General features: G+C 60.4%; 22 non-coding genes across 22 annotated transcripts; all 22 read right to left on the bottom strand.

Annotated features, from left to right (window-relative positions):
- Nucleotides 1–371: 371 nt before the first annotated feature.
- LOC147726572 (U1 spliceosomal RNA) lies at nucleotides 372–535 on the bottom strand. The gene has a single exon (XR_015309742.1). It is a non-coding gene; the product is annotated as a U1 spliceosomal RNA (small nuclear RNA).
- An 886-nt stretch (nucleotides 536–1421) lies between these two features.
- On the bottom strand, nucleotides 1422–1585 carry LOC147726571 (U1 spliceosomal RNA). Its single transcript, XR_015309725.1, has one exon. It is a non-coding gene; the product is annotated as a U1 spliceosomal RNA (small nuclear RNA).
- A 605-nt stretch (nucleotides 1586–2190) lies between these two features.
- LOC147726570 (U1 spliceosomal RNA) lies at nucleotides 2191–2354 on the bottom strand. Its single transcript, XR_015309724.1, has one exon. It is a non-coding gene; the product is annotated as a U1 spliceosomal RNA (small nuclear RNA).
- Nucleotides 2355–3255: 901 nt separating this feature from the next.
- LOC147726569 (U1 spliceosomal RNA) lies at nucleotides 3256–3419 on the bottom strand. Its single transcript, XR_015309723.1, has one exon. It is a non-coding gene; the product is annotated as a U1 spliceosomal RNA (small nuclear RNA).
- Nucleotides 3420–4024: 605 nt separating this feature from the next.
- On the bottom strand, nucleotides 4025–4188 carry LOC147726568 (U1 spliceosomal RNA). The gene has a single exon (XR_015309722.1). It is a non-coding gene; the product is annotated as a U1 spliceosomal RNA (small nuclear RNA).
- Nucleotides 4189–4793: 605 nt separating this feature from the next.
- On the bottom strand, nucleotides 4794–4957 carry LOC147726567 (U1 spliceosomal RNA). Its single transcript, XR_015309721.1, has one exon. It is a non-coding gene; the product is annotated as a U1 spliceosomal RNA (small nuclear RNA).
- Nucleotides 4958–5859: 902 nt separating this feature from the next.
- Nucleotides 5860–6023, bottom strand: LOC147726566 (U1 spliceosomal RNA). Its single transcript, XR_015309719.1, has one exon. It is a non-coding gene; the product is annotated as a U1 spliceosomal RNA (small nuclear RNA).
- A 606-nt stretch (nucleotides 6024–6629) lies between these two features.
- Nucleotides 6630–6793, bottom strand: LOC147726565 (U1 spliceosomal RNA). The gene has a single exon (XR_015309718.1). It is a non-coding gene; the product is annotated as a U1 spliceosomal RNA (small nuclear RNA).
- Nucleotides 6794–7398: 605 nt separating this feature from the next.
- LOC147726564 (U1 spliceosomal RNA) lies at nucleotides 7399–7562 on the bottom strand. The gene has a single exon (XR_015309717.1). It is a non-coding gene; the product is annotated as a U1 spliceosomal RNA (small nuclear RNA).
- Nucleotides 7563–8463: 901 nt separating this feature from the next.
- LOC147726563 (U1 spliceosomal RNA) lies at nucleotides 8464–8627 on the bottom strand. Its single transcript, XR_015309730.1, has one exon. It is a non-coding gene; the product is annotated as a U1 spliceosomal RNA (small nuclear RNA).
- Nucleotides 8628–9232: 605 nt separating this feature from the next.
- Nucleotides 9233–9396, bottom strand: LOC147726562 (U1 spliceosomal RNA). The gene has a single exon (XR_015309716.1). It is a non-coding gene; the product is annotated as a U1 spliceosomal RNA (small nuclear RNA).
- Nucleotides 9397–10001: 605 nt separating this feature from the next.
- On the bottom strand, nucleotides 10002–10165 carry LOC147726561 (U1 spliceosomal RNA). The gene has a single exon (XR_015309715.1). It is a non-coding gene; the product is annotated as a U1 spliceosomal RNA (small nuclear RNA).
- A 901-nt stretch (nucleotides 10166–11066) lies between these two features.
- On the bottom strand, nucleotides 11067–11230 carry LOC147726560 (U1 spliceosomal RNA). The gene has a single exon (XR_015309714.1). It is a non-coding gene; the product is annotated as a U1 spliceosomal RNA (small nuclear RNA).
- A 603-nt stretch (nucleotides 11231–11833) lies between these two features.
- On the bottom strand, nucleotides 11834–11997 carry LOC147726559 (U1 spliceosomal RNA). Its single transcript, XR_015309713.1, has one exon. It is a non-coding gene; the product is annotated as a U1 spliceosomal RNA (small nuclear RNA).
- A 604-nt stretch (nucleotides 11998–12601) lies between these two features.
- On the bottom strand, nucleotides 12602–12765 carry LOC147726558 (U1 spliceosomal RNA). Its single transcript, XR_015309712.1, has one exon. It is a non-coding gene; the product is annotated as a U1 spliceosomal RNA (small nuclear RNA).
- An 896-nt stretch (nucleotides 12766–13661) lies between these two features.
- On the bottom strand, nucleotides 13662–13825 carry LOC147726557 (U1 spliceosomal RNA). Its single transcript, XR_015309711.1, has one exon. It is a non-coding gene; the product is annotated as a U1 spliceosomal RNA (small nuclear RNA).
- A 605-nt stretch (nucleotides 13826–14430) lies between these two features.
- On the bottom strand, nucleotides 14431–14593 carry LOC147726556 (U1 spliceosomal RNA). The gene has a single exon (XR_015309729.1). It is a non-coding gene; the product is annotated as a U1 spliceosomal RNA (small nuclear RNA).
- Nucleotides 14594–15506: 913 nt separating this feature from the next.
- Nucleotides 15507–15670, bottom strand: LOC147726555 (U1 spliceosomal RNA). Its single transcript, XR_015309708.1, has one exon. It is a non-coding gene; the product is annotated as a U1 spliceosomal RNA (small nuclear RNA).
- A 602-nt stretch (nucleotides 15671–16272) lies between these two features.
- LOC147726554 (U1 spliceosomal RNA) lies at nucleotides 16273–16436 on the bottom strand. The gene has a single exon (XR_015309696.1). It is a non-coding gene; the product is annotated as a U1 spliceosomal RNA (small nuclear RNA).
- Nucleotides 16437–17337: 901 nt separating this feature from the next.
- Nucleotides 17338–17501, bottom strand: LOC147726553 (U1 spliceosomal RNA). Its single transcript, XR_015309688.1, has one exon. It is a non-coding gene; the product is annotated as a U1 spliceosomal RNA (small nuclear RNA).
- A 605-nt stretch (nucleotides 17502–18106) lies between these two features.
- On the bottom strand, nucleotides 18107–18270 carry LOC147726552 (U1 spliceosomal RNA). Its single transcript, XR_015309678.1, has one exon. It is a non-coding gene; the product is annotated as a U1 spliceosomal RNA (small nuclear RNA).
- Nucleotides 18271–18875: 605 nt separating this feature from the next.
- LOC147726551 (U1 spliceosomal RNA) lies at nucleotides 18876–19039 on the bottom strand. Its single transcript, XR_015309668.1, has one exon. It is a non-coding gene; the product is annotated as a U1 spliceosomal RNA (small nuclear RNA).
- Nucleotides 19040–19788: the final 749 nt, after the last annotated feature.

The raw sequence follows: 19788 nt of genomic DNA, 5'->3' as shown, positions 1-19788 counted from the left end.
CAGCAGAACCCTCGCCGGGCAGAGCCCTCGCCGGGCCTCAGCCTGGGGGCCTCAGCCAGAGTCTGGGCCCAGGAAGGCTAGGGTGAGGTAAGTGGCAGGCAGCCAGGCCACAGCCCCAGGGGTGGAGATCGAAAGGAGCAGACATGTCACCTGGCCAGGGCCTACTGCCCTGTCTCTGGATAGGTCCCCAGAGTGGGAGGCTTCATCTATCCCATCATTCCCCAGGCTCAGCACTTAGCATGCGATTCCCTCTTGCCCACGCCCCCTTCCAATCCAGCCGCAGCACCCTGGACAGACCACAGAAGACGACGAAAGGTGCTCCAGACTCCTTTTTATTTTTTTCCCTTTTTGTCTTTCTTGAAACCAGAGATCAGGGGAAAGCGCGAACGCAGTCCCCCACTACCAGAAATTAAGCAGTCGAGTATCCCGCATTTGGGGACATCGCAGGGGTCAGCACATCCGAAGTGCAATGGATGAGCCTCACCCTGGGAGATCCACCTTCGTGATCATGGTGTCTCCCCTGCCAGGTAAGTATGAGTTGGAAGGGGACAGGGCGAGGGCGGCCCGCTTGGCATCTCCCGGCAGAGCGAGGGTGGCATCCACACAGGGAAGGCCTGAGGCCGGGCCAGGCAGAGCACGGGCCTTGTGGGGCGCAAGGTTGCCCAGCCAAGGCCCCTGTGCCCACTTTGGAAAGCGCGCAGCTACCCACAGCGGCTTCCCACAGGCCTCGGCCGGCCAGCGAAATTTGCATGTCCACGCCCACCAGCAGCACCAATCAGGGCCCTGCTTTCACAATGCTGCACGCAGCTCACAAGTGGGGCAAAGCCAGGGCTACAGCACTCACAGAAGGGGGCTTGCCAGGTCGATTTTGGGCCCAGCAGCAGAGATTTGGGGCTTTTGATGCTCAAGAGCTGCCCCTGAAGCCCACTCTAGGGGAGGCAGTGACCAGTTGCCTGGCTAGGCCCCAGTTGACTGCTTGTGGCTGAAAGCCAGGGACAAACCGTCCAACAAGCGAGCAGGGGTTCTCGCCCTGAGCCCCTCACGCCTTCCCGAACGCTCCCAAACGCAGCAGAGCCCTCGCCGGGCCTCAGCCTGGGGGCCTCAGCCAGAGTCTGGGCCCAGGAAGGCTAGGGTGAGGTAAGTGGCAGGCAGCCAGGCCACAGCCCCAGGGGTGGAGATCGAAAGGAGCAGACATGTCACCTGGCCAGGGCCTACTGCCCTGTCTCTGGATAGGTCCCCAGAGTGGGAGGCTTCATCTATCCCATCATTCCCCAGGCTCAGCACTTAGCATGCGATTCCCTCTTGCCCACGCCCCCTTCCAATCCAGCCGCAGCACCCTGGACAGACCACAGAAGACGACGAAAGGTGCTCCAGGCTCCTTTTTATTTTTTTCCCTTTTTGTCTTTCTTGAAACCAGAGATCAGGGGAAAGCGCGAACGCAGTCCCCCACTACCAGAAATTATGCAGTCGAGTATCCCGCATTTGGGGACATCGCAGGGGTCAGCACATCCGAAGTGCAATGGATGAGCCTCACCCTGGGAGAACCACCTTCGTGATCATGGTGTCTCCCCTGCCAGGTAAGTATGAGTTGGAAGGGGACAGGGCGAGGGCGGCCCGCTTGGCATCTCCCGGCAGAGCGAGGGTGGCATCCACACAGGGAAGGCCTGAGGCCGGGCCAGGCAGAGCACGGGCCTTGTGGGGCGCAAGGTTGCCCAGCCAAGGCCCCTGTGCCCACTTTGGAAAGCGCGCAGCTACCCACAGCGGCTTCCCACAGGCCTCGGCCGGCCAGCGAAATTTGCATGTCCACGCCCACCAGCAGCGCCAATCAGGGCCCTGCTTTCACAATGCTGCACGCAGCTCACACGTGGGGCAAAGCCAGGGCTACAGCACTTACAGAAGGGGGCTTGCCAGGTCGAAATCGGGCCCAAAAGCAGACCTGTCAGGCCCTCCAAACTGTGCGCAAGCAAAGGCTACGGCAAGCAGACAAGAGGGCTTGCCAGGCCGAAATCGGGCCCAGAAGCACGTTTCTAAGCCCTAACCCAGCATGGCTCAGTCTTGTTAATTTGCATATGTAATTGGCCCTCGCCCACGCCCCCTTCCAGCACCCTGGACGGACGACAAGAAACGTCAAAGGGTGCTCCAGACTCCTTTTTATTTTTTTCCCTTTTTGTCTTTCTTGAAACCAGAGATCAGGGGAAAGCGCGAACGCAGTCCCCCACTACCAGAAATTATGCAGTCGAGTATCCCGCATTTGGGGACATCGCAGGGGTCAGCACATCCGAAGTGCAATGGATGAGCCTCACCCTGGGAGAACCACCTTCGTGATCATGGTGTCTCCCCTGCCAGGTAAGTATGAGTTGGAAGGGGACAGGGCGAGGGCGGCCCGCTTGGCATCTCCCGGCAGAGCGAGGGTGGCATCCACACAGGGAAGGCCTGAGGCCGGGCCAGGCAGAGCACGGGCCTTGTGGGGCGCAAGGTTGCCCAGCCAAGGCCCCTGTGCCCACTTTGGAAAGCGCGCAGCTACCCACAGCGGCTTCCCACAGGCCTCGGCCGGCCAGCGAAATTTGCATGTCCACGCCCACCAGCAGCGCCAATCAGGGCCCTGCTTTCACAATGCTGCACGCAGCTCACACGTGGGGCAAAGCCAGGGCTACAGCACTCACAGAAGGGGGCTTGCCAGGTCGATTTTGGGCCCAGAAGCAGAGATTTGGGGCTTTTGATGCTCAAGAGCTGCCACTGAAGCCCACTCTAGGGGAGGCAGTGACCAGTTGCCTGGCTAGGCCCCAGTTGACTGCTTGTGGCTGAAAGCCAGGGACAAACCGTCCAGCAAGCGAGCAGGGGTTCCCGCCCTGAGCCCCTCACGCCTTCCCGAACGCTCCCAAACGCAGCAGAACCCTCGCCGGGCAGAGCCCTCGCCGGGCCACAGCCTGGGGGCCTCAGCCAGAGTCTGGGCCCAGGAAGGCTAGGGTGAGGCAAGTGGCTGGCAGCCAGGCCACTGCCCCAGGGTGGGAGATCGAAAGGAGCAGACATGTCACCTGGCCAGGGCCTACTGCCCTGTCTCTGGATAGGGCCCCAGAGTGGGAGGCTTCAACTATCCCATCATTCCCCAGGCTCAGCACTTTGCATGCGATTCCCTCTTGCCCACGCCCCCTTCCAATCCAGCCGCAGCACCCTGGACAGACCACAGAAGACGACGAAAGGTGCTCCAGACTCCTTTTTATTTTTTCCCTTTTTGTCTTTCTTGAAACCAGAGATCAGGGGAAAGCGCGAACGCAGTCCCCCACTACCAGAAATTATGCAGTCGAGTATCCCGCATTTGGGGACATCGCAGGGGTCAGCACATCCGAAGTGCAATGGATGAGCCTCACCCTGGGAGAACCACCTTCGTGATCATGGTGTCTCCCCTGCCAGGTAAGTATGAGTTGGAAGGGGACAGGGCGAGGGCGGCCCGCTTGGCATCTCCCGGCAGAGCGAGGGTGGCATCCACACAGGGAAGGCCTGAGGCCGGGCCAGGCAGAGCACGGGCCTTGTGGGGCGCAAGGTTGCCCAGCCAAGGCCCCTGTGCCCACTTTGGAAAGCGCGCAGCTACCCACAGCGGCTTCCCACAGGCCTCGGCCGGCCAGCGAAATTTGCATGTCCACGCCCACCAGCAGCGCCAATCAGGGCCCTGCTTTCACAATGCTGCACGCAGCTCACACGTGGGGCAAAGCCAGGGCTACAGCACTTACAGAAGGGGGCTTGCCAGGTCGAAATCGGGCCCAAAAGCAGACCTGTCAGGCCCTCCAAACTGTGCGCAAGCAAAGGCTACGGCAAGCAGACAAGAGGGCTTGCCAGGCCGAAATCGGGCCCAGAAGCACGTTTCTAAGCCCTAACCCAGCATGGCTCAGTCTTGTTAATTTGCATATGTAATTGGCCCTCGCCCACGCCCCCTTCCAGCACCCTGGACGGACGACAAGAAACGTCAAAGGGTGCTCCAGACTCCTTTTTATTTTTTTCCCTTTTTGTCTTTCTTGAAACCAGAGATCAGGGGAAAGCGCGAACGCAGTCCCCCACTACCAGAAATTATGCAGTCGAGTATCCCGCATTTGGGGACATCGCAGGGGTCAGCACATCCGAAGTGCAATGGATGAGCCTCACCCTGGGAGAACCACCTTCGTGATCATGGTGTCTCCCCTGCCAGGTAAGTATGAGTTGGAAGGGGACAGGGCGAGGGCGGCCCGCTTGGCATCTCCCGGCAGAGCGAGGGTGGCATCCACACAGGGAAGGCCTGAGGCCGGGCCAGGCAGAGCACGGGCCTTGTGGGGCGCAAGGTTGCCCAGCCAAGGCCCCTGTGCCCACTTTGGAAAGCGCGCAGCTACCCACAGCGGCTTCCCACAGGCCTCGGCCGGCCAGCGAAATTTGCATGTCCACGCCCACCAGCAGCGCCAATCAGGGCCCTGCTTTCACAATGCTGCACGCAGCTCACACGTGGGGCAAAGCCAGGGCTACAGCACTTACAGAAGGGGGCTTGCCAGGTCGAAATCGGGCCCAAAAGCAGACCTGTCAGGCCCTCCAAACTGTGCGCAAGCAAAGGCTACGGCAAGCAGACAAGAGGGCTTGCCAGGCCGAAATCGGGCCCAGAAGCACGTTTCTAAGCCCTAACCCAGCATGGCTCAGTCTTGTTAATTTGCATATGTAATTGGCCCTCGCCCACGCCCCCTTCCAGCACCCTGGACGGACGACAAGAAACGTCAAAGGGTGCTCCAGACTCCTTTTTATTTTTTTCCCTTTTTGTCTTTCTTGAAACCAGAGATCAGGGGAAAGCGCGAACGCAGTCCCCCACTACCAGAAATTATGCAGTCGAGTATCCCGCATTTGGGGACATCGCAGGGGTCAGCACATCCGAAGTGCAATGGATGAGCCTCACCCTGGGAGAACCACCTTCGTGATCATGGTGTCTCCCCTGCCAGGTAAGTATGAGTTGGAAGGGGACAGGGCGAGGGCGGCCCGCTTGGCATCTCCCGGCAGAGCGAGGGTGGCATCCACACAGGGAAGGCCTGAGGCCGGGCCAGGCAGAGCACGGGCCTTGTGGGGCGCAAGGTTGCCCAGCCAAGGCCCCTGTGCCCACTTTGGAAAGCGCGCAGCTACCCACAGCGGCTTCCCACAGGCCTCGGCCGGCCAGCGAAATTTGCATGTCCACGCCCACCAGCAGCGCCAATCAGGGCCCTGCTTTCACAATGCTGCACGCAGCTCACACGTGGGGCAAAGCCAGGGCTACAGCACTCACAGAAGGGGGCTTGCCAGGTCGATTTTGGGCCCAGAAGCAGAGATTTGGGGCTTTTGATGCTCAAGAGCTGCCACTGAAGCCCACTCTAGGGGAGGCAGTGACCAGTTGCCTGGCTAGGCCCCAGTTGACTGCTTGTGGCTGAAAGCCAGGGACAAACCGTCCAGCAAGCGAGCAGGGGTTCCCGCCCTGAGCCCCTCACGCCTTCCCGAACGCTCCCAAACGCAGCAGAACCCTCGCCGGGCAGAGCCCTCGCCGGGCCACAGCCTGGGGGCCTCAGCCAGAGTCTGGGCCCAGGAAGGCTAGGGTGAGGCAAGTGGCTGGCAGCCAGGCCACTGCCCCAGGGTGGGAGATCGAAAGGAGCAGACATGTCACCTGGCCAGGGCCTACTGCCCTGTCTCTGGATAGGGCCCCAGAGTGGGAGGCTTCAACTATCCCATCATTCCCCAGGCTCAGCACTTTGCATGCGATTCCCTCTTGCCCACGCCCCCTTCCAATCCAGCCGCAGCACCCTGGACAGACCACAGAAGACGACGAAAGGTGCTCCAGACTCCTTTTTATTTTTTTCCCTTTTTGTCTTTCTTGAAACCAGAGATCAGGGGAAAGCGCGAACGCAGTCCCCCACTACCAGAAATTATGCAGTCGAGTATCCCGCATTTGGGGACATCGCAGGGGTCAGCACATCCGAAGTGCAATGGATGAGCCTCACCCTGGGAGAACCACCTTCGTGATCATGGTGTCTCCCCTGCCAGGTAAGTATGAGTTGGAAGGGGACAGGGCGAGGGCGGCCCGCTTGGCATCTCCCGGCAGAGCGAGGGTGGCATCCACACAGGGAAGGCCTGAGGCCGGGCCAGGCAGAGCACGGGCCTTGTGGGGCGCAAGGTTGCCCAGCCAAGGCCCCTGTGCCCACTTTGGAAAGCGCGCAGCTACCCACAGCGGCTTCCCACAGGCCTCGGCCGGCCAGCGAAATTTGCATGTCCACGCCCACCAGCAGCGCCAATCAGGGCCCTGCTTTCACAATGCTGCACGCAGCTCACACGTGGGGCAAAGCCAGGGCTACAGCACTTACAGAAGGGGGCTTGCCAGGTCGAAATCGGGCCCAAAAGCAGACCTGTCAGGCCCTCCAAACTGTGCGCAAGCAAAGGCTACGGCAAGCAGACAAGAGGGCTTGCCAGGCCGAAATCGGGCCCAGAAGCACGTTTCTAAGCCCTAACCCAGCATGGCTCAGTCCTTGTTAATTTGCATATGTAATTGGCCCTCGCCCACGCCCCCTTCCAGCACCCTGGACGGACGACAAGAAACGTCAAAGGGTGCTCCAGACTCCTTTTTATTTTTTTCCCTTTTTGTCTTTCTTGAAACCAGAGATCAGGGGAAAGCGCGAACGCAGTCCCCCACTACCAGAAATTATGCAGTCGAGTATCCCGCATTTGGGGACATCGCAGGGGTCAGCACATCCGAAGTGCAATGGATGAGCCTCACCCTGGGAGAACCACCTTCGTGATCATGGTGTCTCCCCTGCCAGGTAAGTATGAGTTGGAAGGGGACAGGGCGAGGGCGGCCCGCTTGGCATCTCCCGGCAGAGCGAGGGTGGCATCCACACAGGGAAGGCCTGAGGCCGGGCCAGGCAGAGCACGGGCCTTGTGGGGCGCAAGGTTGCCCAGCCAAGGCCCCTGTGCCCACTTTGGAAAGCGCGCAGCTACCCACAGCGGCTTCCCACAGGCCTCGGCCGGCCAGCGAAATTTGCATGTCCACGCCCACCAGCAGCGCCAATCAGGGCCCTGCTTTCACAATGCTGCACGCAGCTCACACGTGGGGCAAAGCCAGGGCTACAGCACTTACAGAAGGGGGCTTGCCAGGTCGAAATCGGGCCCAAAAGCAGACCTGTCAGGCCCTCCAAACTGTGCGCAAGCAAAGGCTACGGCAAGCAGACAAGAGGGCTTGCCAGGCCGAAATCGGGCCCAGAAGCACGTTTCTAAGCCCTAACCCAGCATGGCTCAGTCTTGTTAATTTGCATATGTAATTGGCCCTCGCCCACGCCCCCTTCCAGCACCCTGGACGGACGACAAGAAACGTCAAAGGGTGCTCCAGACTCCTTTTTATTTTTTTCCCTTTTTGTCTTTCTTGAAACCAGAGATCAGGGGAAAGCGCGAACGCAGTCCCCCACTACCAGAAATTATGCAGTCGAGTATCCCGCATTTGGGGACATCGCAGGGGTCAGCACATCCGAAGTGCAATGGATGAGCCTCACCCTGGGAGAACCACCTTCGTGATCATGGTGTCTCCCCTGCCAGGTAAGTATGAGTTGGAAGGGGACAGGGCGAGGGCGGCCCGCTTGGCATCTCCCGGCAGAGCGAGGGTGGCATCCACACAGGGAAGGCCTGAGGCCGGGCCAGGCAGAGCACGGGCCTTGTGGGGCGCAAGGTTGCCCAGCCAAGGCCCCTGTGCCCACTTTGGAAAGCGCGCAGCTACCCACAGCGGCTTCCCACAGGCCTCGGCCGGCCAGCGAAATTTGCATGTCCACGCCCACCAGCAGCGCCAATCAGGGCCCTGCTTTCACAATGCTGCACGCAGCTCACACGTGGGGCAAAGCCAGGGCTACAGCACTCACAGAAGGGGGCTTGCCAGGTCGATTTTGGGCCCAGAAGCAGAGATTTGGGGCTTTTGATGCTCAAGAGCTGCCACTGAAGCCCACTCTAGGGGAGGCAGTGACCAGTTGCCTGGCTAGGCCCCAGTTGACTGCTTGTGGCTGAAAGCCAGGGACAAACCGTCCAGCAAGCGAGCAGGGGTTCCCGCCCTGAGCCCCTCACGCCTTCCCGAACGCTCCCAAACGCAGCAGAACCCTCGCCGGGCAGAGCCCTCGCCGGGCCACAGCCTGGGGGCCTCAGCCAGAGTCTGGGCCCAGGAAGGCTAGGGTGAGGCAAGTGGCTGGCAGCCAGGCCACTGCCCCAGGGTGGGAGATCGAAAGGAGCAGACATGTCACCTGGCCAGGGCCTACTGCCCTGTCTCTGGATAGGGCCCCAGAGTGGGAGGCTTCAACTATCCCATCATTCCCCAGGCTCAGCACTTTGCATGCGATTCCCTCTTGCCCACGCCCCCTTCCAATCCAGCCGCAGCACCCTGGACAGACCACAGAAGACGACGAAAGGTGCTCCAGACTCCTTTTTATTTTTTTCCCTTTTTGTCTTTCTTGAAACCAGAGATCAGGGAAAGCGCGAACGCAGTCCCCCACTACCAGAAATTATGCAGTCGAGTATCCCGCATTTGGGGACATCGCAGGGGTCAGCACATCCGAAGTGCAATGGATGAGCCTCACCCTGGGAGAACCACCTTCGTGATCATGGTGTCTCCCCTGCCAGGTAAGTATGAGTTGGAAGGGGACAGGGCGAGGGCGGCCCGCTTGGCATCTCCCGGCAGAGCGAGGGTGGCATCCACACAGGGAAGGCCTGAGGCCGGGCCAGGCAGAGCACGGGCCTTGTGGGGCGCAAGGTTGCCCAGCCAAGGCCCCTGTGCCCACTTTGGAAAGCGCGCAGCTACCCACAGCGGCTTCCCACAGGCCTCGGCCGGCCAGCGAAATTTGCATGTCCACGCCCACCAGCAGCGCCAATCAGGGCCCTGCTTTCACAATGCTGCACGCAGCTCACACGTGGGGCAAAGCCAGGGCTACAGCACTTACAGAAGGGGGCTTGCCAGGTCGAAATCGGGCCCAAAAGCAGACCTGTCAGGCCCTCCAAACTGTGCGCAAGCAAAGGCTACGGCAAGCAGACAAGAGGGCTTGCCAGGCCGAAATCGGGCCCAGAAGCACGTTTCTAAGCCCTAACCCAGCATGGCTCAGTCTTGTTAATTTGCATATGTAATTGGCCCTCGCCCACGCCCCCTTCCAGCACCCTGGACGGACGACAAGAAACGTCAAAGGGTGCTCCAGACTCCTTTTTATTTTTTTCCCTTTTTGTCTTTCTTGAAACCAGAGATCAGGGGAAAGCGCGAACGCAGTCCCCCACTACCAGAAATTATGCAGTCGAGTATCCCGCATTTGGGGACATCGCAGGGGTCAGCACATCCGAAGTGCAATGGATGAGCCTCACCCTGGGAGAACCACCTTCGTGATCATGGTGTCTCCCCTGCCAGGTAAGTATGAGTTGGAAGGGGACAGGGCGAGGGCGGCCCGCTTGGCATCTCCCGGCAGAGCGAGGGTGGCATCCACACAGGGAAGGCCTGAGGCCGGGCCAGGCAGAGCACGGGCCTTGTGGGGCGCAAGGTTGCCCAGCCAAGGCCCCTGTGCCCACTTTGGAAAGCGCGCAGCTACCCACAGCGGCTTCCCACAGGCCTCGGCCGGCCAGCGAAATTTGCATGTCCACGCCCACCAGCAGCGCCAATCAGGGCCCTGCTTTCACAATGCTGCACGCAGCTCACACGTGGGGCAAAGCCAGGGCTACAGCACTTACAGAAGGGGGCTTGCCAGGTCGAAATCGGGCCCAAAAGCAGACCTGTCAGGCCCTCCAAACTGTGCGCAAGCAAAGGCTACGGCAAGCAGACAAGAGGGCTTGCCAGGCCGAAATCGGGCCCAGAAGCACGTTTCTAAGCCCTAACCCAGCATGGCTCAGTCTTGTTAATTTGCATATGTAATTGGCCCTCGCCCACGCCCCCTTCCAGCACCCTGGACGGACGACAAGAAACGTCAAAGGGTGCTCCAGACTCCTTTTTATTTTTTTCCCTTTTTGTCTTTCTTGAAACCAGAGATCAGGGGAAAGCGCGAACGCAGTCCCCCACTACCAGAAATTATGCAGTCGAGTATCCCGCATTTGGGGACATCGCAGGGGTCAGCACATCCGAAGTGCAATGGATGAGCCTCACCCTGGGAGAACCACCTTCGTGATCATGGTGTCTCCCCTGCCAGGTAAGTATGAGTTGGAAGGGGACAGGGCGAGGGCGGCCCGCTTGGCATCTCCCGGCAGAGCGAGGGTGGCATCCACACAGGGAAGGCCTGAGGCCGGGCCAGGCAGAGCACGGGCCTTGTGGGGCGCAAGGTTGCCCAGCCAAGGCCCCTGTGCCCACTTTGGAAAGCGCGCAGCTACCCACAGCGGCTTCCCACAGGCCTCGGCCGGCCAGCGAAATTTGCATGTCCACGCCCACCAGCAGCGCCAATCAGGGCCCTGCTTTCACAATGCTGCACGCAGCTCACACGTGGGGCAAAGCCAGGGCTACAGCACTCACAGAAGGGGGCTTGCCAGGTCGATTTTGGGCCCAGAAGCAGAGATTTGGGGCTTTTGATGCTCAAGAGCTGCCACTGAAGCCCACTCTAGGGGAGGCAGTGACCAGTTGCCTGGCTAGGCCCCAGTTGACTGCTTGTGGCTGAAAGCCAGGGACAAACCGTCCAGCAAGCGAGCAGGGGTTCCCGCCCTGAGCCCCTCACGCCTTCCCGAACGCTCCCAAACGCAGCAGAACCCTCGCCGGGCAGAGCCCTCGCCGGGCCACAGCCTGGGGGCCTCAGCCAGAGTCTGGGCCCAGGAAGGCTAGGGTGAGGCAAGTGGCTGGCAGCCAGGCCACTGCCCCAGGGTGGGAGATCGAAAGGAGCAGACATGTCACCTGGCCAGGGCCTACTGCCCTGTCTCTGGATAGGGCCCCAGAGTGGGAGGCTTCAACTATCCCATCATTCCCCAGGCTCAGCACTTTGCATGCGATTCCCTCTTGCCCACGCCCCCTTCCAATCCAGCCGCAGCACCCTGGACAGACCACAGAAGACGACGAAAGGTGCTCCAGACTCCTTTTTATTTTTTCCCTTTTTGTCTTTCTTGAAACCAGAGATCAGGGGAAAGCGCGAACGCAGTCCCCCACTACCAGAAATTATGCAGTCGAGTATCCCGCATTTGGGGACATCGCAGGGGTCAGCACATCCGAAGTGCAATGGATGAGCCTCACCCTGGGAGAACCACCTTCGTGATCATGGTGTCTCCCCTGCCAGGTAAGTATGAGTTGGAAGGGGACAGGGCGAGGGCGGCCCGCTTGGCATCTCCCGGCAGAGCGAGGGTGGCATCCACACAGGGAAGGCCTGAGGCCGGGCCAGGCAGAGCACGGGCCTTGTGGGGCGCAAGGTTGCCCAGCCAAGGCCCCTGTGCCCACTTTGGAAAGCGCGCAGCTACCCACAGCGGCTTCCCACAGGCCTCGGCCGGCCAGCGAAATTTGCATGTCCACGCCCACCAGCAGCGCCAATCAGGGCCCTGCTTTCACAATGCTGCACGCAGCTCACACGTGGGGCAAAGCCAGGGCTACAGCACTTACAGAAGGGGGCTTGCCAGGTCGAAATCGGGCCCAAAAGCAGACCTGTCAGGCCCTCCAAACTGTGCGCAAGCAAAGGCTACGGCAAGCAGACAAGAGGGCTTGCCAGGCCGAAATCGGGCCCAGAAGCACGTTTCTAAGCCCTAACCCAGCATGGCTCAGTCTTGTTAATTTGCATATAATTGGCCCTCGCCCACGCCCCCTTCCAGCACCCTGGACGACGGACAAGAAACGTCAAAGGGTGCTCCAGACTCCTTTTTATTTTTTTCCCTTTTTGTCTTTCTTGAAACCAGAGATCAGGGGAAAGCGCGAACGCAGTCCCCCACTACCAGAAATTATGCAGTCGAGTATCCCGCATTTGGGGACATCGCAGGGGTCAGCACATCCGAAGTGCAATGGATGAGCCTCACCCTGGGAGAACCACCTTCGTGATCATGGTGTCTCCCCTGCCAGGTAAGTATGAGTTGGAAGGGGACAGGGCGAGGGCGGCCCGCTTGGCATCTCCCGGCAGAGCGAGGGTGGCATCCACACAGGGAAGGCCTGAGGCCGGGCCAGGCAGAGCACGGGCCTTGTGGGGCGCAAGGTTGCCCAGCCAAGGCCCCTGTGCCCACTTTGGAAAGCGCGCAGCTACCCACAGCGGCTTCCCACAGGCCTCGGCCGGCCAGCGAATTTGCATGTCCACGCCCACCAGCAGCGCCAATCAGGGCCCTGCTTTCACAATGCTGCACGCAGCTCACACGTGGGGCAAAGCCAGGGCTACAGCACTTACAGAAGGGGGCTTGCCAGGTCGAAATCGGGCCCAAAAGCAGACCTGTCAGGCCCTCCAAACTGTGCGCAAGCAAAGGCTACGGCAAGCAGACAAGAGGGCTTGCCAGGCCGAAATCGGGCCCAGAAGCACGTTTCTAAGCCCTAACCCAGCATGGCTCAGTCTTGTTAATTTGCATATGTAATTGGCCCTCGCCCACGCCCCCTTCCAGCACCCTGGACGGACGACAAGAAACGTCAAAGGGTGCTCCAGACTCCTTTTTATTTTTTTCCCTTTTTGTCTTTCTTGAAACCAGAGATCAGGGGAAAGCGCGAACGCAGTCCCCCACTACCAGAAATTATGCAGTCGAGTATCCCGCATTTGGGGACATCGCAGGGGTCAGCACATCCGAAGTGCAATGGATGAGCCTCACCCTGGGAGAACCACCTTCGTGATCATGGTGTCTCCCCTGCCAGGTAAGTATGAGTTGGAAGGGGACAGGGCGAGGGCGGCCCGCTTGGCATCTCCCGGCAGAGCGAGGGTGGCATCCACACAGGGAAGGCCTGAGGCCGGGCCAGGCAGAGCACGGCCTTGTGGGGCGCAAGGTTGCCCAGCCAAGCCCCTGTGCCCACTTTGGAAAGCGCGCAGCTACCCACAGCGGCTTCCCACAGGCCTCGGCCGGCCAGCGAAATTTGCATGTCCACGCCCACCAGCAGCGCCAATCAGGGCCCTGCTTTCACAATGCTGCACGCAGCTCACACGTGGGCAAAGCCAGGGCTACAGCACTCACAGAAGGGGGCTTGCCAGGTCGATTTGGGCCAGAAGCAGAGATTTGGGGCTTTTGATGCTCAAGAGCTGCCACTGAAGCCCACTCTAGGGGAGGCAGTGACCAGTTGCCTGGCTAGGCCCCAGTTGACTGCTTGTGGCTGGAAAGCCAGGGACAAACCGTCCAGCAAGCGAGCAGGGGTTCCCGCCCTGAGCCCCTCACGCCTTCCCGAACGCTCCCAAACGCAGCAGAACCCTCGCCGGGCAGAGCCCTCGCCGGGCCACAGCCTGGGGCCTCAGCCAGAGTCTGGGCCCAGGAAGGCTAGGGGTGAGGCAAGTGGCTGGCAGCCAGGCCACTGCCCCAGGGTGGGAGATCGAAAGGAGCAGACATGTCACCTGGCCAGGGCCTACTGCCCTGTCTCTGGATAGGGCCCCCAGAGTGGGAGGCTTCAACTATCCCATCATTCCCCAGGCTCAGCACTTTGCATGCGATTCCCTCTTGCCCACGCCCCTTCCAATCCAGCCGCAGCACCCTGGACAGACACAGAAGACGACGAAAGGTGCTCCAGACTCCTTTTTATTTTTTCCCTTTTTGTCTTTCTTGAAACCAGAGATCAGGGGAAAGCGCGAACGCAGTCCCCCACTACCAGAAATTATGCAGTCGAGTATCCCGCATTTGGGGACATCGCAGGGGTCAGCACATCCGAAGTGCAATGGATGAGCCTCACCCTGGGAGAACCACCTTCGTGATCATGGTGTCTCCCCTGCCAGGTAAGTATGAGTTGGAAGGGGACAGGGCGAGGGCGGCCCGCTTGGCATCTCCCGGCAGAGCGAGGGTGGCATCCACACAGGGAAGGCCTGAGGCCGGGCCAGGCAGAGCACGGGCCTTGTGGGGCGCAAGGTTGCCCAGCCAAGGCCCCTGTGCCCACTTTGGAAAGCGCGCAGCTACCCACAGCGGCTTCCCACAGGCCTCGGCCGGCCAGCGAAATTTGCATGTCCACGCCCACCAGCAGCGCCAATCAGGGCCCTGCTTTCACAATGCTGCACGCAGCTCACACGTGGGGCAAAGCCAGGGCTACAGCACTTACAGAAGGGGCTTGCCAGGTCGAAATCGGGCCCAAAAGCAGACCTGTCAGGCCCTCCCAAACTGTGCGCAAGCAAGGCTACGGCAAGCAGACAAGAGGGCTTGCCAGGCCGAAATCGGGCCCAGAAGCACGTTTCTAAGCCCTAACCCAGCATGGCTCCAGTCTTGTTAATTTGCATATGTAATTGGCCCTCGCCCACGCCCCCTTCCAGCACCCTGGACGGACGACAAGAAACGTCAAAGGGTGCTCCAGACTCCTTTTTATTTTTTTCCCTTTTTGTCTTTCTTGAAACCAGAGATCAGGGGAAAGCGCGAACGCAGTCCCCCACTACCAGAAATTATGCAGTCGAGTATCCGCATTTGGGGACATCGCAGGGGTCAGCACATCCGAAGTGCAATGGATGAGCCTCACCCTGGGAGAACCACCTTCGTGATCATGGTGTCTCCCCTGCCAGGTAAGTATGAGTTGGAAGGGGACAGGGCGAGGGCGGCCCGCTTGGCATCTCCCGGCAGAGCGAGGGTGGCATCCACACAGGGAAGGCCTGAGGGCCGGGGCAGGCAGTGCACGGGCCATGCAGAGCACGGCGTGTGGGCGCAAGGTTGCCCAGCCAAGGCCCCTGTGCCCACTTTGGAAAGCGCGCAGCTACCCACAGCGGCTTCCACAGGCCTCGGCCGGCCAGCGAAATTTGCATGTCCACGCCCACCAGCCAGCGCCAATCAGGGCCCTGCTTTCACAATGCTGCACGCAGCTCACACGTGGGGCAAAGCCAGGGCTACAGCACTCACAGAAGGGGGCTTGCCAGGTCGATTTTGGGCCCAGAAGCAGAGATTTGGGGCTTTTGATGCTCAAGAGCTGCCACTGAAGCCCACTCTAGGGGAGGCAGTGACCAGTTGCCTGGCTAGGCCCCAGTTGACTGCTTGTGGCTGAAAGCCAGGGACAAACCGTCCAGCAAGCGAGCAGGGGTTCCCGCCCTGAGCCCCTCACGCCTTCCCGAACGCTCCCAAACGCAGCAGAACCCTCGCCGGGCAGAGCCCTCGCCGGGCCACAGCCTGGGGGCCTCAGCCAGAGTCTGGGCCAGGAAGGCTAGGGTGAGGCAAGTGGCTGGCAGCCAGGCCACTGCCCCAGGGTGGGAGATCGAAAGGAGCAGACATGTCACCTGGCCAGGGCCTACTGCCCTGTCTCTGGATAGGGCCCCAGAGTGGGAGGCTTCAACTATCCCATCATTCCCCAGGCTCAGCACTTTGCATGCGATTCCTCTTGCCCACGCCCCCTTCCAATCCAGCCGCAGCACCCTGGACAGACCACAGAAGACGACGAAAGGTGCTCCAGACTCCTTTTTATTTTTTCCCTTTTTGTCTTTCTTGAAACCAGAGATCAGGGGAAAGCGCGAACGCAGTCCCCCACTACCAGAAATTATGCAGTCGAGTATCCCGCATTTGGGGACATCGCAGGGGTCAGCACATCCGAAGTGCAATGGATGAGCCTCACCCTGGGAGAACCACCTTCGTGATCATGGTGTCTCCCCTGCCAGGTAAGTATGAGTTGGAAGGGGACAGGGCGAGGGCGGCCCGCTTGGCATCTCCCGGCAGAGCGAGGGTGGCATCACACAGGGAAGGCCTGAGGCCGGGCCAGGCAGAGCACGGGCCTTGTGGGGCGCAAGGTTGCCCAGCCAAGGCCCCTGTGCCCACTTTGGAAAGCGCGCAGCTACCCCACAGCGTCTTCCCACAGGCCTCGGCCGGCCAGCGAAATTTGCATGTCCACGCCCACCAGCAGCGCCAATCAGGGCCCTGCTTTCACAATGCTGCACGCAGCTCACACGTGGGCAAAGCCAGGGCTACAGCACTTACAGAAGGGGGCTTGCCAGGTCGAAATCGGGCCCAAAAGCAGACCTGTCAGGCCTCCAAACTGTGCGAAAGCAAGGCTACGGCAAGCAGACAAGAGGGCTTGCCAGGCCGAAATCGGGCCCAGAAGCACGTTTCTAAGCCCTAACCCAGCATGGCTCAGTCTTGTTAATTTGCATATGTAATTGGCCCCTCGCCCACGCCCCCTTCCAGCACCCTGGACGGACGACAAGAAACGTCAAAGGGTGCTCCAGACTCCTTTTTATTTTTTTCCCTTTTTGTCTTTCTTGAAACAGAGATCAGGGGAAAGCGCGAACGCAGTCCCCCACTACCAGAAATTATGCAGTCGAGTATCCCGCATTTGGGGACATCGCAGGGGTCAGCACATCCGAAGTGCAATGGATGAGCCTCACCCTGGGAGAACCACCTTCGTGATCATGGTGTCTCCCCTGCCAGGTAAGTATGAGTTGGAAGGGGACAGGGCGAGGGCGGCCCGCTTGGCATCTCCCGGCAGAGCGAGGGTGGCATCCACACAGGGAAGGCCTGAGGCCGGGCCAGGCAGAGCACGGGCCTTGTGGGGCGCAAGGTTGCCCAGCCAAGGCCCCTGTGCCCACTTTGGAAAGCGCGCAGCTACCCACAGCGGCTTCCCACAGGCCTCGGCCGGCCAGCGAAATTTGCATGTCCACGCCCACCAGCAGCGCCAATCAGGGCCCTGCTTTCACAATGCTGCACGCAGCTCACACGTGGGGCAAAGCCAGGGCTACAGCACTCACAGAAGGGGGCTTGCCAGGTCGATTTTGGGCCCAGAAGCAGAGATTTGGGGCTTTTGATGCTCAAGAGCTGCCACTGAAGCCCACTCTAGGGGAGGCAGTGACCAGTTGCCTGGCTAGGCCCAGTTGACTGCTTGTGGCTGAAAGCCAGGGACAAACCGTCCAGCAAGCGAGCAGGGGTTCCCGCCCTGAGCCCCTCACGCCTTCCCGAACGCTCCCAAACGCAGCAGAACCCTCGCCGGGCAGAGCCCTCGCCGGGCCACAGCCTGGGGGCCTCAGCCAGAGTCTGGGCCCAGGAAGGCTAGGGTGAGGCAAGTGGCTGGCAGCCAGGCCACTGCCCCAGGGTGGGAGATCGAAAGGAGCAGACATGTCACCTGGCCAGGGCCTACTGCCCTGTCTCTGGATAGGGCCCCAGAGTGGGAGGCTTCAACTATACCCATCATTCCCCAGGCTCAGCACTTTGCATGCGATTCCCTCTTGCCCACGCCCCCTTCCAATCCAGCCGCAGCACCCTGGACAGACCACAGAAGACGACGAAAGGTGCTCCAGACTCCTTTTTATTTTTTCCCTTTTTGTCTTTCTTGAAACCAGAGATCAGGGGAAAGCGCGAACGCAGTCCCCCACTACCAGAAATTATGCAGTCGAGTATCCCGCATTTGGGGACATCGCAGGGGTCAGCACATCCGAAGTGCAATGGATGAGCCTCACCCTGGGAGAACCACCTTCGTGATCATGGTGTCTCCCCTGCCAGGTAAGTATGAGTTGGAAGGGGACAGGGCGAGGGCGGCCCGCTTGGCATCTCCCGGCAGAGCGAGGGGTGCATCCACACAGGGAAGGCCTGAGGCCGGGCCAGGCAGAGCACGGGCCTTGTGGGGCGCAAGGTTGCCCAGCCAAGGCCCCTGTGCCCACTTTGGGAAAGCGCGCAGCTACCCACAGCGGCTTCCCACAGGCCTCGGCCGGCCAGCGAAATTTGCATGTCCACGCCCACCAGCAGCGCCAATCAGGGCCTGCTTTCACAATGCTGCACGCAGCTCACACGTGGGGCAAAGCCAGGGCTACAGCACTTACAGAAGGGGGCTTGCCAGGTCGAAATCGGGCCCAAAAGCAGACCTGTCAGGCCCTCCAAACTGTGCGCAAGCAAAGGCTACGGCAAGCAGACAAGAGGGCTTGCCAGGCCGAAATCGGGCCCAGAAGCACGTTTCTAAGCCCTAACCCAGCATGGCTCAGTCTTGTTAATTTGCATATGTAATTGGCCCTCGCCCACGCCCCCTTCCAGCACCCTGGACGGACGACAAGAAACGTCAAAGGGTGCTCCAGACTCCTTTTTATTTTTTTCCCTTTTTGTCTTTCTTGAAACCAGAGATCAGGGGAAAGCGCGAACGCAGTCCCCCACTACCAGAAATTATGCAGTCGAGTATCCCGCATTTGGGGACATCGCAGGGGTCAGCACATCCGAAGTGCAATGGATGAGCCTCACCCTGGGAGAACCACCTTCGTGATCATGGTGTCTCCCCTGCCAGGTAAGTATGAGTTGGAAGGGGACAGGGCGAGGGCGGCCCGCTTGGCATCTCCCGGCAGAGCGAGGGTGGCATCCACACAGGGAAGGCCTGAGGCCGGGCCAGGCAGAGCACGGGCCTTGTGGGGCGCAAGGTTGCCCAGCCAAGGCCCCTGTGCCCACTTTGGAAAGCGCGCAGCTACCCACAGCGGCTTCCCACAGGCCTCGGCCGGCCAGCGAAATTTGCATGTCCACGCCCACCAGCAGCGCCAATCAGGGCCCTGCTTTCACAATGCTGCACGCAGCTCACACGTGGGGCAAAGCCAGGGCTACAGCACTTACAGAAGGGGGCTTGCCAGGTCGAAATCGGGCCCAAAAGCAGACCTGTCAGGCCCTCCAAACTGTGCGCAAGCAAAGGCTACGGCAAGCAGACAAGAGGGCTTGCCAGGCCGAAATCGGGCCCAGAAGCACGTTTCTAAGCCCTAACCCAGCATGGCTCAGTCTTGTTAATTTGCATATGTAATTGGCCCTCGCCCACGCCCCCTTCCAGCACCCTGGACGGACGACAAGAAACGTCAAAGGGTGCTCCAGACTCCTTTTTATTTTTTTCCCTTTTTGTCTTTCTTGAAACCAGAGATCAGGGGAAAGCGCGAACGCAGTCCCCCACTACCAGAAATTATGCAGTCGAGTATCCCGCATTTGGGGACATCGCAGGGGTCAGCACATCCGAAGTGCAATGGATGAGCCTCACCCTGGGAGAACCACCTTCGTGATCATGGTGTCTCCCCTGCCAGGTAAGTATGAGTTGGAAGGGGACAGGGCGAGGGCGGCCCGCTTGGCATCTCCCGGCAGAGCGAGGGTGGCATCCACACAGGGAAGGCCTGAGGCCGGGCCAGGCAGAGCACGGGCCTTGTGGGGCGCAAGGTTGCCCAGCCAAGGCCCCTGTGCCCACTTTGGAAAGCGCGCAGCTACCCACAGCGGCTTCCCACAGGCCTCGGCCGGCCAGCGAAATTTGCATGTCCACGCCCACCAGCAGCGCCAATCAGGGCCCTGCTTTCACAATGCTGCACGCAGCTCACACGTGGGGCAAAGCCAGGGCTACAGCACTCACAGAAGGGGGCTTGCCAGGTCGATTTTGGGCCCAGAAGCAGAGATTTGGGGCTTTTGATGCTCAAGAGCTGCCACTGAAGCCCACTCTAGGGGAGGCAGTGACCAGTTGCCTGGCTAGGCCCCAGTTGACTGCTTGTGGCTGAAAGCCAGGGACAAACCGTCCAGCAAGCGAGCAGGGGTTCCCGCCCTGAGCCCCTCCCCGAACGCTCCCAAACGCAGCAGAACCCTCGCCGGGCAGAGCCCTCGCCGGGCCACAGCCTGGGGGCCTCAGCCAGAGTCTGGGCCCAGGAAGGCTAGGGTGAGGCAAGTGGCTGGCAGCCAGGCCACTGCCCCAGGGTGGGAGATCGAAAGGAGCAGACATGTCACCTGGCCAGGGCCTACTGCCCTGTCTCTGGATAGGGCCCCAGAGTGGGAGGCTTCAACTATCCCATCATTCCCCAG

Source organism: Lissotriton vulgaris, chromosome 3_1, assembly GCF_964263255.1.
Source record: "Lissotriton vulgaris chromosome 3_1, aLisVul1.2, whole genome shotgun sequence".
Classification (NCBI taxonomy): domain Eukaryota; kingdom Metazoa; phylum Chordata; class Amphibia; order Caudata; family Salamandridae; genus Lissotriton; species Lissotriton vulgaris.
The sequence above is the reverse complement of the archived record's forward strand: the minus strand, read 5'-3'. Positions and strand labels throughout refer to the sequence as shown.